This window comes from Python bivittatus, unplaced genomic scaffold (assembly GCF_059951505.1).
Source record: "Python bivittatus isolate LINGU-HERP-01145 unplaced genomic scaffold, Pbiv_v1 ctg000310_np1212, whole genome shotgun sequence".
Lineage (NCBI taxonomy): Eukaryota > Metazoa > Chordata > Lepidosauria > Squamata > Pythonidae > Python > Python bivittatus.
In genome coordinates, this window is record NW_028277054.1 from 9358638 (window position 1) to 9376668 (window position 18031).

Below are 18031 nucleotides of genomic sequence, written 5' to 3' on the forward strand. Positions count from 1 at the left end.
GGCTGTTTGTTTTTTTGGGGGGGGGGAAAGACCTCTCCCACTGACTTTGAAAAAGAGGGAATATGTCACCAAGAAAACTGTGGGGACTTGTCCAGGCAGTTGCCAGGAGTCAAGACTGACTTAAAGGCACCCCCCCCCCAAAAAAAAGTTTAGGCCAGCTCACACGCATTGATTAACTGCATTCAGAGTACTGTATAATAAGGGGGCAAACAAGTATTCATTAACCGAGCAGTTTTTACTGTTTTTTTTAAAAAAAACACAAAGCCAGTTGCACGATATACATTGAAAGAGTGCCTTCCTGGAGTCTCCACAAGGTGTGACCAGAAGAGTCGAGATTAACCTGGTAATGCACGTAAAAAACAGGCAGAGCTTCGATTGCACTGTTGTGGCTGCCATCTTGACTTTTTTGACCATACTCTGGTGTCTTCTCCTAGCATAATGCCCAGAGTCACCCTCTGGGGGAGATGGGTGGCATATAAATTTCATTCATTCATTCATTCATTCATAAATAAAGTCCTCTGGCGGCATATAAATCTAAAAATAAATAAATAAATAAATAAATAAAGTCCTCCAATGGCATATAAATTTAATAAATATATATATAACTACATACCTACATACATACATACATAAATTCCTCCAGTTGGCCTCAGTCCACTGGCTTTTTATGATCTGGGCTTCATCCGCAACAAGGTCAATTCTTTTCACTTCTTCAGTGAAATCTCGCAAAGGGGGTAGCCTCCTAAGTCTCACCTTTTTCTAAATACGTATATGACTTGGCTATTTTGATAAAATGTGGTAGGGGAAGTCTTAACACTTCAGAATCTGGAATTACAACTCTTTTCCTTTGTCCTTTTAAAACAATGTTTTTCAACTTGCTGGCTGGGGAATTCTGGGAGTTGAACTCCAGACAGCTTAAAGTTGCCATGGTTGAGAAACACTGTTTTAAAACACAACACAACACAACAAAATCCCAAAAGACAGCCCCAGGTGCAGCAGTCGAGCTTGCTCACCATTTTACAAGGAGAGTTATTAGATTTAATGTATCTTAATCTGCGGCCAGGAACACAACTTCTCTCAATTGAAGCAATGCACTAGCTGGGTTTGAGTTGGGTGGTGGTGAAATGTGAAAAGTAGTAACAATGGGTGCTTTAATCCTCTGCAAAACTTAAAGCAGACATTTTGTCTCTTAGCAATCTGCAAAAGAACCCTCCAAACTTTGGATTCATCCTACTCTGAGAAGCTTCTGGGGACCATAAAAGATATGCCGTACACGGGCCCTCAGAGTGATCTTTCTGGAACCTCTGATTTAGAGCAGTGTTTCCCAACCTTGACACCTTCAAGATGTGTGGACTTCAATTCCCAGCATGCTGACTAGGGAATTCTGGGAGTTGAAGTCCAGATGTCTTAAACTTGCCAAGACTGGGAAACAACCGAACGCTGGTTGCATTATGTGAAGAATCCGCCAATAGAGTTAGTCAAGTATAATAGTTTTTAGAAGTCCTCTGTCCTTTATGTAGACTTAGTTACAAAATTGTCAATACGGTATTATATTCCTATAGCTCACTATCACTTTACTAGCAGTAGAATCCCTTTCATATTGCTCAAGTTATTGTATTCTTTGGAGAGGATATTGATACTGCATAAGTTTTATTTTAAGAGCAGCATTCGATGATTGGCTTATGGGACGTTTCTGAAAATTTCCACCAGTGAGTTTCAACCTGGGTTTTGGAGTAGCATGCTCTAACTTTCAAAGCAAAGTTGAAATCTTAAGTATCTTCCATTGCTCAACTTTTCAAATGTTTGTCAACTGCAGATGGTAGCTAAGGGTGATTCCTACAGATTTTCACTGCACCTTTTGAAGAAACGAAGCTTGCATTTAACTTCAACTTTGGGGTAATTTTCCTGTAACTCCTCAATGTGAGAATATAAATAGTTACGGACATTTGCATAATTTGAACAAAAAATGATTATCAGGAAAACTATCAGACCAGGCTATCAGCTCACCAATTTGGGCATTAAAGCAGATGGGGGTTTTAATAATTTGTAGATCCCTGGCACCATTTAAGTGTAGATTAACATTAACATCCTAGTCTCTCCAAATGTTTTGGTTGACAGAATGCACAGACTGTTGTCAGTGTTTATGATGGCTAGAGCTGATGTAGGGCAGCAGACTATTGTGACCCCGGTAGATTCCATAAGTGTCACAATTCTTCATCATCCTCATCCTCATCCCCACAGCAAAGGTAGTATCTGCCTGTTTCCCTCCTTCCTCCTCCTTCTTTATTACAGCCAAGGATCAGAATATTAAACCGTAGTCAAAATAGTAAAGTAAACATTGGATAGCATCAAGGTGGTCAACAAATAAACCGAATTATAACCCTGGGAGACCTTGCATTAATTGGTGCTTCGTTTTCACTGCCGCTGCACAGTATCTTACTACAGTCTGAGTGAGAGGACTGAGAAAAGTAAACTCATATAAAAAATATCTCTTCTTCCAGGGAATTGATGAAGCAGGGTAAGATGCAAGTGTTGCAGATGTCTCACGGATACTACAGAAAAATAACACACGTGGAGCGGTTTTCATTTCCCCAATTGTAATTTATAAAATACCTTAACATGTATGGCTTATCTGTTGATACAAGCTGCCATTGCCTATCCCCTTCCATTATCTGCTGGATGCTTTTCTAACCCCCTGCCAGGAATTTCTCTGCTAAGTGGCAAAGATTGGATGTCCTCTGAACAAATTCCTGTAGACAGTTTTGTGTCGTAATTAGCACACTAGTCGCACTGGAGCATGGGGAGAAGGCCAGCCCGAAGGCGAGCTAATGAGGTCGGAGGATGGCGTGCTGCCATTCTGTGAATAGGGGGGACAAAAAGCAAGGAGAAAGCCATCTGCCTGGAAACATGTCCTGGGGCTCTGGTGTCAAATACAGATGGAGAGGATTTCTTTAAGAAGCCAGGGACCTGGAGATACGTTGCTCTATTTGTTGTTTCAGAGACTAATTGGGTCAATGGAAGGGTTGTCAAATGGAGGCAGCGTCTGCCTTTGTTCAACAATGCTAATACCTGAATGGGAAGAACTTTGGCCTGAATTTGTTCTGCACAACCCTTCCTTCCTCCTTACCCTTCCCCAGTTAAGCGGCTTAGATCGTCCCACACTTTCACTGTCTTCTAGCATCGCCTTCCACATATAAAATAGAATATTCCGCCCCCCCCCCCAACCTCTAATAATTTGCTAATTGGGACTAATTTTGAATGGCTTGGGTCATGTGCTTGGGATCAGAAAAAGTAATTGTTGAGAGTGTTGGGGGGGGGGGATCCAAAAATTTAGCTGGATGGTATCTTTATTAGGACCACTTATAATCACCCAAATGGGATATGTAAGAGGCCACGCAAAACCTCCATGTTAGGCTAGATATTTGAAGCCACGTGGCCAATGGGGCAAAATCAATGCTCAAACAGATGTTAAAGGCTGAATGGCTGTGTTTACACAGCATGCTTAACCTGGGTCCTGAATTAACCCAAATTCTGGATTCACATAGTACACTAAACCATATATCGCCGAATGGCCTGGTCCACACAGCACACTCAGCCAAAACAAGCAAATGAACGAATGAAAATGTCCAATGAACCATATTTTGCATATTGCATAAATGCAGCTACTAGGTCTGTAACTGTCCATGGTAAATTGTTTGGATACTGCTACTGTATAGTCCCTGCTAACGGTTGCAAGTATTTCTATACTTATCTTCAAGAATGGAGGAAATGCCTGCTGATCAGCCCAGAAGCAGAGTAATCAGCTGGTGAACCTATTCCATTCTCTTTGGTGAACTTGTTGCTGCTGGACAGGGTGGCACCCCAACTCTCAATGCAGAAGACAACTGGATTCGTAACTGAATCTTAGTTCAATTCTAGCTAATACTACAATCCTCAAGGCCAGGAAGAAAGGGGCATGTCAAAGAGGAACTGGGCTTTGATTATATGGTGAAACTGCCATCTTGACCTTTTGGACTTCCCTTGCAGAGGCCCCTAAAGAGCAACTCCTTGAATGCCCAGCTAACCGTGTCATTAAGTGTTCATCAGAATATGTTCATAATTTCCCTGCAGAAAAGTGAGGAGGGCAAGGAGGATCAGGGCCCTATCTTCCCTCCAAGGGGCAGTTTTTCTAATGCTTAAAAAGGCCTTGGAAGTGTGATTCCTTTTTCTGTTAGAAAGCCCTCATATCCTGTGGCAAAGAGCCACAATAATAATAATAATAATAATAATAATAATAGCAATAATAATAATAATAAGTAGTAGTAGTAGTAGTAGTAGTAGAAAGCAAAAGAAAGCAAAGATAGTACCAATAGGAATAGGCGACTTGGGTGCAATCCCAAAACATCTGGAGCTCCACTTGAAGACCATCAGCATTGACAAAATCACCATCAGTCAATTGCAAAAGGCAGCTTTACTTGGAACAGCTTATATCCTGCGACGATACCTCTAACACCATCAAACAACAACATCTGCCTATCCCAGGTCCTTGGGAAGGACTCGACAGGTGGATAAAAATGCCAAATCCAGTCTAAACATCTGGCTGACTGTGTGACCAACCATCATCATCATCATCAGGAGGAGGAGGAGGAGGAGGAGGAAGAAATTTATCCCGCCTTTTTAATATATAACTCAAGGCAGTGAACATACCTAATACTCTGGCCTCCTACTTTCCCCACAACAACAACCCTGAGTAGTGGGTTGGGCTGAGAGAGAGGAACTGGTCCAAAGTCAGCCAGCTTTCATGCCTAAGGGAGGCCTTGAACTCTCCGTCTGCTGGTTTCTAGACCAGGACCTTCACCACTACACCAAACTTAACTATACTAATATAGCCTTTCCCCCAAACCTTGGCTCCAGGCACTGTACACGATCTAGGATTAGCAAAGAGCTGTTCACTGATTCCCCCATGAAGATATCAGGGCAAGGCTCCTGCCAAAAATGGTGCTTACAAAAGACTTGGATGTCTATGTAAGTTGCAGGAACAATGTTGCCAGATGAACATTAGGAAAAACATCTCAGGAGTAAGAACAGTTTTGGCTGTGCAACCAATTACCAAGGAAGGGTGTGGGCTTCTCTACATTGGGTGTGTGCAAGTGGAAATGTAATGCAAGGAAATTCTCTGGAAGACGCTGTTAAGCAGAAACCACGTAAATAATTGTGTCATTTAGAATTAAAAGTTCACCTGGAAGTCAATCTAAGGCCTATCACTGAGCAGGGAAAGGGCTGCTAAAATCCCAAGGTGATTGGAACAGGCCATTCAAACATTGGCACCAACTATAAATGGCCATCACAAAATCTGCATGGGCAAGGTGGATGGCCGTGCCTTGTTAATGATGATGGCAAGATGGTAAGGGGGAAAAAACACTGTTGGGTCACGTAATCTCAGTATGTGTAACCTAGACAATCCTATTCTAATGTGTGGGCTGTTGACATCCATGGGCTTCAGAGTTGTGCACCATGCCCACTGACCTCCCTTTTTGGCAAGCTGTCCAAAGTCACTGTTGGGTGGCCTCCCAATCCAAGGCAGGCAGGCAGGCTCTCCCTTGCCATGCAACGGGTGTGAGGATTTTAACTGGCATGGGGCAAAAAAAGGGACAACCAACCCTGGGGGTGGCTAGCACCTTGATATGTTAACATCTTACTAATCATCAACATCTTGGAAGATATTATTATTTGCGTATGTGTCTGGTTTTATTCTATTTCTACTGTATTTTATATTGTTTTTATTGTATTTCAATTAATATTTACTGTTGTTTTATTGTGAACCGCCCAGGGTCACTTTTTTGTGAGATGGGCGGTATCTAAATTTGAAATATAAATAAATAAATAAATAAATAAATAAGTATGCAGTGAAATCTACTTCTTGTTCCTCCTATTGAAATTCCCTCTTGAGTCTTGGAATCATCCAAAGTGTCTGGAAAGGGTTTCCTTTCTCTGGCTGCTTCTGGGAGGCTAGACAGCCATCTGTTGAGGACGCATTCATCTGGATCGCTACGCTAAGTAGAGGGTTGGACTTAATGACCTCAAGGGCTCCTTTCAACTCTACACTTCTGTCATTTATTGCACGATTTTGGAGAGAGAGCAGTCTTGATAAAGACTGCTCCGACCAATGGCCTTGTCGTTCTCTTAAGAAGGAAGCATTGTTCCAATCTGCATTTCCACTCGGACATGGATAAAAATTATTCCGAGAGAAATGGTGGAAGACAGCCCAGAGCCCACTTGTTCTTTTCTCCTTAACTAAGAGGCCCCGGCTGCTTTCATCCCATATTGTCGCCGGATAATGGGAAGGACGTTCTTTCCATTTCATTTCCTTCCTCATCACCAGCTTCGCTTTTGTCTTGCGTCCCCTTTAGAAATGTTAATTCTAGCTGATATATCGACAGTACTCATTTTCCTGCATTGTCATTTCCAAGAGAACTTGCGCTTTTATTTTTGTAGAAATAAATGAAAGAAAAAGACGGAAGCGTCCGCCAAAGCAGCTGCACTGCGGAAGGGAGGGCTACCAATAATGACTGGGACAATGAGAATAATAATCGTCTCTTCGGGGGGAAACGAAGTTGCTGCAAACTATTTGTCGTCCTCGAGCATCGTGACTTGCGTACTTTCCGAAATGCAGAGTTAAAAATATGAAAAGAATGAGCTTGTTGGGCCTCATGTTGCTTCCACGTTAGGAATTGCTGGTTTTTGTTCACTTTTTTTTAAAATAGCGCATTGTTGTACAACCACCCACCCCCAGGCTTTTTTGAGGGGGTGGTGGGGAATTGTAGCCACCCCGTACAATTAGAATTGTATCTTTGTCTGAAGGTTTTGAATACACCGTGATTTCCTGCCGCAGTTATCTTCCCCGTTAGCATCACTTCTCCTGTTTTTATCATATACTTTTTTTTTAAATTAATTTTTATTGAAGAATTTTATACAGTAATAAAAGCGATAGAAGTTTAAGAAAAAGAGAATAAAGAAAAGGAAAAGAAAGGAAAAAAGAAGAAGAGAAGGAAAAAAGCTATAAAGAAGCAGCTTCCAATCTTTACAGCATTTATAAATAAATGGATCACCTCTTCTCCCTCTTTAAGGTGACATCATGATTCGTTTCTTCCCATTTGAGGGCTGACATATTGATTGGCTTACAGATGACATGGAGGACGGAGAACTTGCAGCCGTCAGATATTGTTGACTATTCCCTTCAGTCCCAACCAGTAGTATGGCAAAAGTTGAGGCAGACTGAGAATTGTCTTCCTTCCTTCCTTCCTTCCTTCCTTCCTTCCTTCCTTCCTTCCTTCCTTCCTTCCTTCCTTCCTTCCTTCCTTCCTTCCTTCCTTCCTTCCTTCCTCCCTTCCTTCCTTCCTCCCTTCCTTCCTTCCTCCCTCCCTCCCCTCTTTCTGTCAGGCCTAGCCCAAGGAAATCCAGGAGACCATACAGAAATTATCCAGCAAGGTTTATTAGCTACAACCCATTTACAAGAATCTTCCCAGACTGAAGCCCAGTTCCCAGGTTCAGTCAGTTCACACCAATGGGATTTCTTAGGAAGGTGCCAATTTCCTCCGCTTATCTCTTCCTCGCTCCTCTGGAGATGAGAGCACATTCTTTACTCCCCTCCCACCATTCCAGTCCATCACACTTTCTTTCCATCTGTCTGTCTGTCTGTCTTCTTTCTTTTTCTTCTTTCTTCCATCCTTCTGAAACACAGGACTACATACCTGGAGGGCCACTGCTTCCCCACTCCTAGTCTAGAGAGACTGGCTCCAACTTGGACTTCTCCCAGGTGTGTGGACATTAACTTGCTGTACATCAGCCTGCCCTTGAAGATCATGTGGAGGTTTCAGCTGGTTGAGCAGATGGCCATCCAGTTAATTATAAGCACTCTGAGGATTGTCATATAACACCACTACTATCACAGTTGCATTGTCTGCCCGTTAGCTTCCAGTTGCTGGTTGTCGCCTTTAGAGCCCTATATGGCTTGGATATTTCCAAGACCATCTCCTCTGGGTTGAATTCATCTAGTGAGATCAGGGAGAAGTGGCTTGCCAAGGGTCCCACCCTCAAAGGAGGCCATCTGCACTGAGTCTGAGGTCAAGTCTTCTCACTAATGGTCTCTTCCCTTTGCGATAGCTTAACCTTGAATATCTCTTCCTTACTACATTTGCGGAGAACTGTGAAAACTTTCAGGACCAGCGACAACTATAATACCACCAAGCGGTGGTATATCAGATTGGCTGTAATTTGTTGAAATTTATTGTGGTTCAGCTTTTAAACTTATTTTGTGCAGGTCTGTGGTAAACCACTCAGAGTTTGGGGGAACACAGTGGAAGGTAAACCGAAGCAAATATCAATCAGTCAGTCAACTCCCAGAATTCTCTGGACATCTGGTTGATTGTGGCAGATACAAATTGTGTAAATAAATAAAGGAATAAATAAATTCTCAGCACCTGGAAGACTTTACATTTGGAGGGCATCTAGGTTAGGAAAGATTGCTCTAAAGCAGTGTTTCTTAGTGTTGGCAACTTTAAGATATGTGGACTTCAACTCCCAGAATTCCCCAGCCAGCATGCTGGCTGGGGAATTCTGGGAGTTGAAGTCCACATGTCTTAAAGCTGCCAAGGCTGAGAAATATTGTCCTAAAGAATAGTAACATATCCATGCAGTAACACTTAAACAGCACTCATATTAGTGAAAAAACAAAACACAGTAACTTGTTAATCCTTGCTCTTACTGACATTCTAGCCACTATTATAAAAACCTGTTTTATCTTTTTCCTTGTTTTTCCTAACATGCTTTTCAAACATAATGCCTCCTGATGTCTTGGAAGTCCATTACAAATCTGTTTATGGTTTACAGTGAGAGGGCAGCCTTCATCCACTTTCCAAGGCAGAAGAATTTCATAGTTACAGATATGCCAAAGTGGCATCTCTCCTTAAGCAACTAGGAAAAAAAATCAGATTCATCTGCCTTTTTCTTATCTCCAGCAAATAACCTTGAATTTAACAATTAAATTAATTAAATAAATTGTTAACCCTCCTTCCTCACGTATTTCACTATTTTCCCCTTTGGTCATATAAAAAATGACATTTTGGCACCCTTTTCAGATTTTATTCGGCGCCACCCCAGGTTGTGGACTTCTGCAAGCAACACTCAGCAACAAAGTCCTGTCCCTGAATATGAGTTTGTTAAATTCTGATACCTTGGGATTTTCCCCCCCTCTCCATCAGGAATTGCAAAGAAGAAAAAATACAGGAAGGAAGAGGAGAGAAATCTGTTATAATTCACACATTCTTGCTAGAAGAACAAATACATCTCAAGGGGACAGTTGCGTGATCTTAAAAGGATTGGATTAGCCACTTTTGTACTATGCACGAGGGACAAATTGCCTTCCAGCTAATTCAATCTCAGGCTCAGTTGACTTGCTGGTTAATTTGATCAAGAGACTCAGAGCTAGCCATTTGCATTCACAATATCAAATGGCTTTGCTGCATGTTCGAATCCATTTGGCCATAATTCACTTTATGGTAATATCTTAGTCCAAGTGAAAAAGACAGTGTCTCATTTTTGGACTTCTTGTACTCATGTGTTTCATAAGTAATGTTCTTTGCTATTTGTTGGGATTATCTTTGAAAGAGACAACATTGGAGGCTGAAGGTGTCACTATGGCATTTAAAAGCTGTAGAGTTTTTACAAAACAGTAGCAACCTGCTGAGTTTCTGAAATGTCCTAATCAGCGAAGATAATTAGACACCAGCAAAACTGCAGTACAGTGGGGAAGATGGGGTGTTATCCAGGACTTTTAATATCAGTATCCTATAGCATACTTTGAATGGCAGCAGGGGAATCTGCAGGAGGGTTTTTAAAAAGTCAAGATGATCCCATGATTGAAAAAGGAGTGTGGTTTTGGTTGCATGGCTATGATCGCCATGTTGACTTTTTTGAATGCCTTCTCAATAGATGCCCCTGAATGGCAATTGGTTGCTAAAACAGCTTTGATATCAGCTTCCTCCCTCCTGACCAGGCATTGATTTGAACAGTCACCAATGGGCCTCTAACAGAGAAATTGGTTGGCTAGGAGCAGTGTTTCTCAACCTTGGCAACTTGAAGATGGGTGGACTTCAACTCCCAGAATTCCCCAGCCAGTCATGCTGGCTGGAGAATTCTGGGGGTTGAAGCCCACCCATCTTCACGTCGCTAAGGTTGAGAAACCCTGATCTAACCTGTTCAAGGAAGCCATCTTTCAAGGTGCTCCACTGAAAAGTGGCTGCTTCACCCCATACTTATCCTTTCTTGATGCCATAGCTGCAACCTATATAGTTTGGGTTTCTTCAATGGTAGAAGAAAGATCTACTGCTGTGTTTAAAAAAGAAAGGAAATTATGACGGATATCAAGGCTGTTCGAGGGAGAAAAAGGATGATCTCTCTGAGAAATATGACTACAAAATATAATCTAGTTGGGTACTAGATTGAACTTGGGTTGCCCATCTGGTCCTTCATTCATGAGGGTGTCAACTGTGATTACAGTTGTGGTAACCAAAGCTTGTGATGAATAGATTTAGAGGATTAGATTTGGTAGACAGAGTGCCTGAAGAACTATGGACGGAGGTCCGTAACATTGTACAGGAGGCAGCAACTAAAACCATCCCAAAGAAAAAGAAATGCAAGAAAGCAAAATGGCTGTCTGATGAGGCTTTACAAATAGCTGTGGAAAGAAGGAATGCGAAAAGCAAGGGTGAAAGGGAAAGATATAAGCAACTGAATGCAGATTTCCAGAGAATAGCAAGGAGAGATAAGAAGGCCTTCTTAAATGAACAATGCAAAGAAATCGAGGAAAACAATAGAATGGGGAAGACTAGAGATCTCTACAAGAAAATTGGAGATATGAAAGGAACGTTTAGTGCAAAGATGGGCATGATAAAGGACAAAAAAGGCAGGGACCTAACAGAAGCAGAAGAGATTAAGAAGAGGTGGCAAGAATACACAGAAGAACTATACAAGAAAGATCTTAATGTCCCTGATGTCCACACTGGTGTGATCACTGACCTTGAGCCAGACATCCTAGAGAGTGAAGTCAAGTGGGCCTTAGGAAGCATTGCTAACAACAAAGCTAGTGGAGATGACAGTATTCCAGCTGAGTTATTTAAAATACTAAAAGACAAAGGTGTTAAAGTGCTGCACTCAATATGCCAGCAAGTTTGGAAAACGCAACAGTGGCCATGGGATTGGAAAAGTTCAGTTTATGTTCCAATTCCAAAGAAGGGCAATGCCAAAGAATGCTCAAACTATCACACAATTGCACTCATTTCACATGCTAGCAAGGTTATGCTCAAAATCCTACAAGCTAGGCTTCAGCAATACATGAACCGAGAACTACCGGATGTACAAGCTGGGTTTCGAAGAGGCAGAGGAACTAGAGATCAAATCGCCAACATTCGCTGGATCATGGAGAAAGCACGAGAGTTCCAGAAAAATATCTACTTCTGCTTCATTGACTATGCAAAAGCCTTTGATTGTGTGGATCACAACAACTGTGGCAAATTCTTAAAGAGATGGGAGTACCAGACCACCTTACCTGTCTCCTGAGAAATCTGTATGCGGGCCAAGAAGCAACAGTTAGAACCGGTCATGGAACAACCGATTGGTTCAAAATAGGAAAAGGTGTACGACAAGGCTGTATACTGTCACCCTGCTTATTTAACCTATATGCAGAGTACATCATGAGAAATGCCAGGCTGGAAGAATCACAAGCCGGAATTAAGATTGCAGGGAGAATCATCAACAACCTCAGATATGCAGACGATACCACCCTAATGGCAGAAAGTGAAGAAGAACTAAAGAGCCTCTTGATGAGGGTGAAAGAGGAGAGTGCAAAAGATGGCTTGAAACTCAACATTAAAAAAACTAAGATCATGGCATCTGGACCCATCAATTCCTGGCAAATAGAAGGGGTAGAAATGGAAGCAGTAACAGACTTCATTTATTTGGGCTCCAAGATCACCGCAGACGGAGACTGCAGCCATGAAATTAAAAGACGCTTGCTCCTTGGGAGGAAAGCTATGGCAAGCCTAGATAGCATATTAAAAAGCAGAGACGTCACCTTGCCGACAAAGATCCGCATAGTCAAAGCTATGGTTTTTCCAGTAGTAATGTATGGCTGTGAGAGCTGGACCATAAAGAAGGCTGAGCGCCGAAGAATTGATGCCTTTGAACTGTGGTGCTGGAGAAGACTCTTGAGAGTCCCCTGGACTGCTAGGAGGTCAAACCAGTCAATCTTAAAGGAAATCAACCCTGATTGCTCATTGGAAGGATCGATAATGAAGCTCAAGCTCAGATACTCTGGTCACCTAATGTGAAGAGAGATCTCTTTGGAGAAGACCCTGATGCTGGGAAAGATTGAAGGCAAAAGGAGAAGAGGATGGCAGAGGATGAGATGGTTAGATGGCATCACTGAAGCAATGAGCATGAAACTGAGCAAACTCAGGGAGGCAGTGAAGGACAGGAAGGCCTGGCGCAATATGGTTCATGGGGTCACGAAGAGTCGGACACGACTTAACGACTAAACAACAACAAACCAAAGCTTAGCCAAACTCCTGTCAAGTGGGATTAATCTATAATTGAAAAGTTGCATTAAGACAGACATGGGAAACTTGCAGGTAGTTTGAATAATGAGCTGGAATATCATGTTTTAACAAATCAGTGGGTAGGAGTTTTTAAGAAAGTTCATATTGCATGATCTTCCAGTGAGATTAATGAAATAAAAGATTTATTTTTGAGTATTGGACACCCCAAAGGATGAGGAGCAAGAGCTGGGTTTCAGCTCCTGAATGTTGAAAGTGTAATAGGTTAGAAGAGACGGTTGCTCATATGTTTTGGGCTTATTCTGCAAGCTTATTTTTGGTTTAATAGGAGGTTGTAAATCAGAGGTGGGGGAAAAACATAAGAGGTGAAAGACGTGAATGCATTGCTAAATTATATTCTGGAAATTTGGAATCTTTGAAAGGATGATTTATTGTTTGTGGGAAGCAGATAAGATCATTTTGCCCTGATGGTAAGACTGTAGTGTATCTATCCATAAGTTTTGCATGGAAGATGTATCTACACTTTCCACATATAAAGTAACTTTCTACCAATCCAGTAAAAATCTGATCAATATAATTCTTTACGGTCAAGGTTTTATCTGTTGTCTGTGACCTGGTCCATAGTATATACAGTACATATTTGTTCTAAAATTTCTTTCTTTTCTTGTCTTTTTTGGTTTATTCTGGGGGTTTTGTACATGTTGTGATTTAATTTTGTATGGGTTGTTCCCCCCCTTTTGGCTATAGAGTAAAAGGAATATTTTTAAGTGGTTTTTGAGTACCCAGGCCCTAGGAAAGTAATCCTGGCTTATTTATTATATTGACCCTACAGGTATTTGTGTCAATATCTGGCTCCAAGGCTATCATGTGAGTTATGGGGTCTTATAATGCTTATCTCCCAAGACGAAATAAATATAAATAATATTTCACATGTTCAGTAAATATTCAGAGCTGCTGCCCAACTCTTCTTCCATCAGGATGCATTGAGGATTTTTAAAAAAGCCTTCCTTAGCTTCTGGTTGGATCTGGCCCATTTTTGAACTCAAACTTTTTTCCTCCCTGGCTTCTCAACCCCCCCCCCCCCCAATTTGCCCCAGTTGTACTCAGTTTTGGGAGAGTTATCCTGCTGGCAGGCAGACAGATAGACGGAATACTGAACCCTGTTTCTTCTCAGCATTCCACTTGATTAGAAAGAATAAAAAGTATTAACGCCAGGCACAATGGGCCCCAAGAGAGGCACGTTAGTGCCCATCCACACCAAACTGGGTACCCTGGCAATTGCCCCTTTCTGCAGTTATCCTCCAACAACTGGGGTTCAGCAGCACCAGTCACTGTTCTTAGGACATGCACTTAGCCCATGTGCAATGCTAAGCTGAAATGTTCAGGCCCCTGACCTTTTAAAACTCTGTTGTAATGCCACTTAAGCCAGGGGGGCAGCCAAAGCTGTTGGCAACATTTAGGTGACGTGCCGGATTGTGAAAAAGCTAAGTTGGATTGATTTAGTTAATGCTCAGATAAATGCTGGTCAGGGATCATAATAATGTTAAGTTAAATTAAGTTATATTCAGATGGGAGATTACTAGGAAATCTCAGACTGCAGATTAACTTGGAAAGAGATTTTTAGAAATCCTGGAAGAAGTCAAGGGACAACTACTTCTGTTACCAAGAAAACAACATGGATGCGTCCATGTAGTCACTGGGAGTTGTACTCAGTTCTCCATTTACCTTAAACCATGGGCCACCACCACATCCTCTGGAAAGAGCAAATAATTACGGAAAATAAAAAATGTTTGGTGTCCACTGAGTAATGTCAGCATTTAAGGGCAAACAGGTTTCATCATCAGTTTCTCTCCCAGAGCCCCTAATTTTCAGATTAAAGCTTGAACCCTTACAGGTCAAGTATTTCAACCTGCTTGCAGTTTGGCCAAATGACAGCTCTCCAGGGTTGACACTTATTTGGTGGTTGAACTCTTTGAGTTTAGAGGTAGCCATGTTTCATGGATTAATTCTGACATCTAGTGGTCACATCCTCTATTTGCACACTTGTCTTGACATGCACTATTTGCACAAGAAGGCAGTGGCAAATCACTTCTGTATTATGCCAAGAAAAGTAGACAGACATGTCCATAAAATCACCAGGTATAAAGCCTTTACTTTACAAGAGACCTTTTTTTGAGGAATATCATAAACCTGGTTGACACATCATGCTAAATTATAATGTGAATTGTTTTTGGCTTAACCTCAGGATGTTATGTGAATGTGGCCACTGTGATTTATAAGCCATGGTTTGCGCCTAGTGTGTTGTATGAATCCAGTCAACTGGATTCAAAAATCAAGTTTAGGTAAACCATAGCTTACTGCAGTGTGTGGACCAAGCCATCTTCCCTTGCCTCTATATAACTTGAAAACTAGCTTTAGACTTTAATCTGAAGAGAAAAGGGGGGTAGCTTTAAAACAGCTTTGTTCAGTTGCTTCTGATTCTTCATGACCCAACAGACAATTCAGCAGAATTTTTATGTCCCAAATGGTTTCTTTGAGTTCTTATAAGCTCCTACAGTTCTGGTGTCCTCAGTGATAGCATCTAGTCCACCTTGTCCTCTCTTGGTTTCTTTTTCGATTGCCTTTGATTTTCCCACGCATCGGGATCTACTCCAATGATTCCTGCCTTCATATCACGTGGCCAAATATGTCAGCTGTAGCTTCATTATTATTGCCTCCAATGAAGAGTCTGGTTTCACTTTGTCTCTTATTGAATGAGTTCTCTTTCTTGAGATCTAAGATATTCTCAACCATTATCTCTCGTGCCACAATTCAAAGGCGTCTGTTTTTCTGTGTTCAGCCTTTCTGATGTCCAGTTTTCACAGTCATCTGTTACAACTGGCAAAGCCATGGCCTTGACAATATACATCTTTGTTGTCATTGTGATGTCTTCAATATTTTGTCTAGATCTGTCATAGTTTTTTCTCCCAAGTAACAGATATCATGTATTTCATGGCTACAGTTACCATCCCTGTGAATTTTTGAGCCTAGAAAAATAAAGCCTGTCCATTTGCAACTTAGCTCCATCTTTTTGCATCAGGTAAGGTTGACACTGTCTGTTGACATCATTTTAGGTTTTTTAATACTGAACAGCAGAAGAGTTTTACACTCTCTCCGTTCCTTTACAAGAACGGATACCTTAATTCTTCCTTGCTTCTGGCCATCAAAGCTGTATTATCCACATTGTCTGAAACTGTGGATGTAGCTCACAGCAGTTTTAATTCCAACTGGCATTTCTTCTGGTCCAGCATTTTTCATTCTACTTTCTGTATGTAAGATATATAAATGATAGTCCCTTTCCATATTCTGAACAATTAAACACATTTCATTAGTTATAAGATGTTTGCATTAATATAATCAATAAAGCAAAAGCTGAGGTCTATCCCCTTGCCTCTTCTATTATTTATCATACATAACAATGTAATTTTGGGTTCCTTTGCCTCTTCTGATTCCAGCTTGCATATCTGGCAGTTCTTGTTCCATGTATTGTAGAAATCTGGATTGCAAAATCTTGAGCATCATCTTGTGGTATATCAGTAGTCTGAACGTTCTTAAGTGCTATCTTGCTGTCTGAAGGCAGGTATGGAAAACACAGCAATGGCCAAGGGTATGGGAGAAAAAAAAAAGTATATTCCTTTATTTATTTATTACACTCCTACCTTGCTGAGAGTTGTTTGATAGCGCCTGGTTACTTGAGGGACTGTTTGTCTCCCGTAGTATCTGTCTCGCTGATTCAGTCTGCAGAGGTGGCACACTTCTTCAATTAAACAATGTCATCTATCAGGACCCCAGAAGCGTGCCTTTTCTGTAGCAGCATCTGCCCTCTGGAATGAGGTTCCCCAGAGATCCAGATGGCCCCCATACCTTTGACCACTGCTGTGTTTTCCCCATACCCTTGACCACTGCCTTCAGACTCCAAGAATTGCAACTACATCATTGGCAAGATTTTTGTTGTGAGCAATATCTTCTAGAGTCCTTTTAACTCCACTTTCCAAAATGTCTGGCTCTCCATCACTGATCCTACCTTAATAGGTACCTTTAATTTTTAGAATCTTATTTGTACATCCTTCAGTAATTTGCACCACCTCTCCCTTATATCTTCTTTCTGCTTTAGATCTCTGCCTTCGTTGTCTTTTATTGTGCAAATCTTTGCATAAAAGTTTCCCTTGATTTCTCTTTCTTTCTCTCTTGTCCTTCCATTATTGTACATTGCTTACTTAGATATAATTCCTTGTATTTTCTTGCTTTTCTCTGGAACTCAGCACTTAGTTGGGCAAAATTTCTTGTTTTTGTTGCCTTTTGCTTTTTTCCCATTATTTTCAATGTACGTATCAACAGAAACTTTGCCTTCATTTGCTTTCTACATTTGCAGATATTTTTCTTTGCTTCCTCTTTAATAATGTTACAAATTTCTGTCCATAGTTCTTCAGGCACTCTGTTTATCAAATCTAAGCATTAAATCTATTGTTTGCCTTCAGTTAGAAAATCTATGAGACCTGCAGAGCTTTCAGTTGATTATGTACCATCAAGTCATTTTTGACTCCTAGTAACCACATACAGGTAGTCCTCGCTTAACAACCATTCATTTAATGATGGTTCAAAGTTATGATGGCCTTGGAAAAAGTGCTCTACGACCTGTACTTTAACTTATGACCATTGTAAACTGTTGCACCCACCTTGCTATTGCATGATTGTGATTTGCAACCTTTTTTACAATGGTCATAAAGTGAATCACTGTGGTTGTTAAGAAAATCATGTAGTTCTTAAGCAAATCACGTGGTCATTAAGTGAATTCTGGCAAAAAAGTTCATTGGGGAAGCTGGATTTGCTTAACGATCACATGATTTGCTTAACAACTGCAGTGATTTGCATTACGACCGTTGTAAAAATGGTCATAAAATAGGGTCCATCATGTGGTGACTCACTTAACAGCTGCTCTGCTTAATGACCAATTTTCCAGTCCCTATAGTGGTCATTAAGTGAGGACTACCTGTAAATAGATTTTCTCCATGATGATCTGTCCCTAACCTGGTCCTTCAGGTCTTCCAATGGCGCACCCATCGCCACTGTAACTCAGTCCATCCACCTTGCTGCTGGTCGTCCTCTTCTTTGCTTTCCTTCCACCTTTCCCTGCATTAGAACTTTTTCCAGAGCTGGGCCTTTGCATAACGTGTCTGAAGTAGGATAATCTGAGTCTGGTCATTTGTGCCTCGAGGGAGAACTCTGGGTTGATTTGTTCAGTGATCCATCGGTTTGTTCTCTTGGCTGGCCTTGGTATCCTCAGGGGTCTTCTCCATCCCCCAAGTTCCAAAGCGTCAATCCTCTTCCTATCCTGCTTCCTTAAAGTCCAACTTTTGCTTCCCATAGACTGTATTGCAATCTTTAATTTTTAGTATATATAT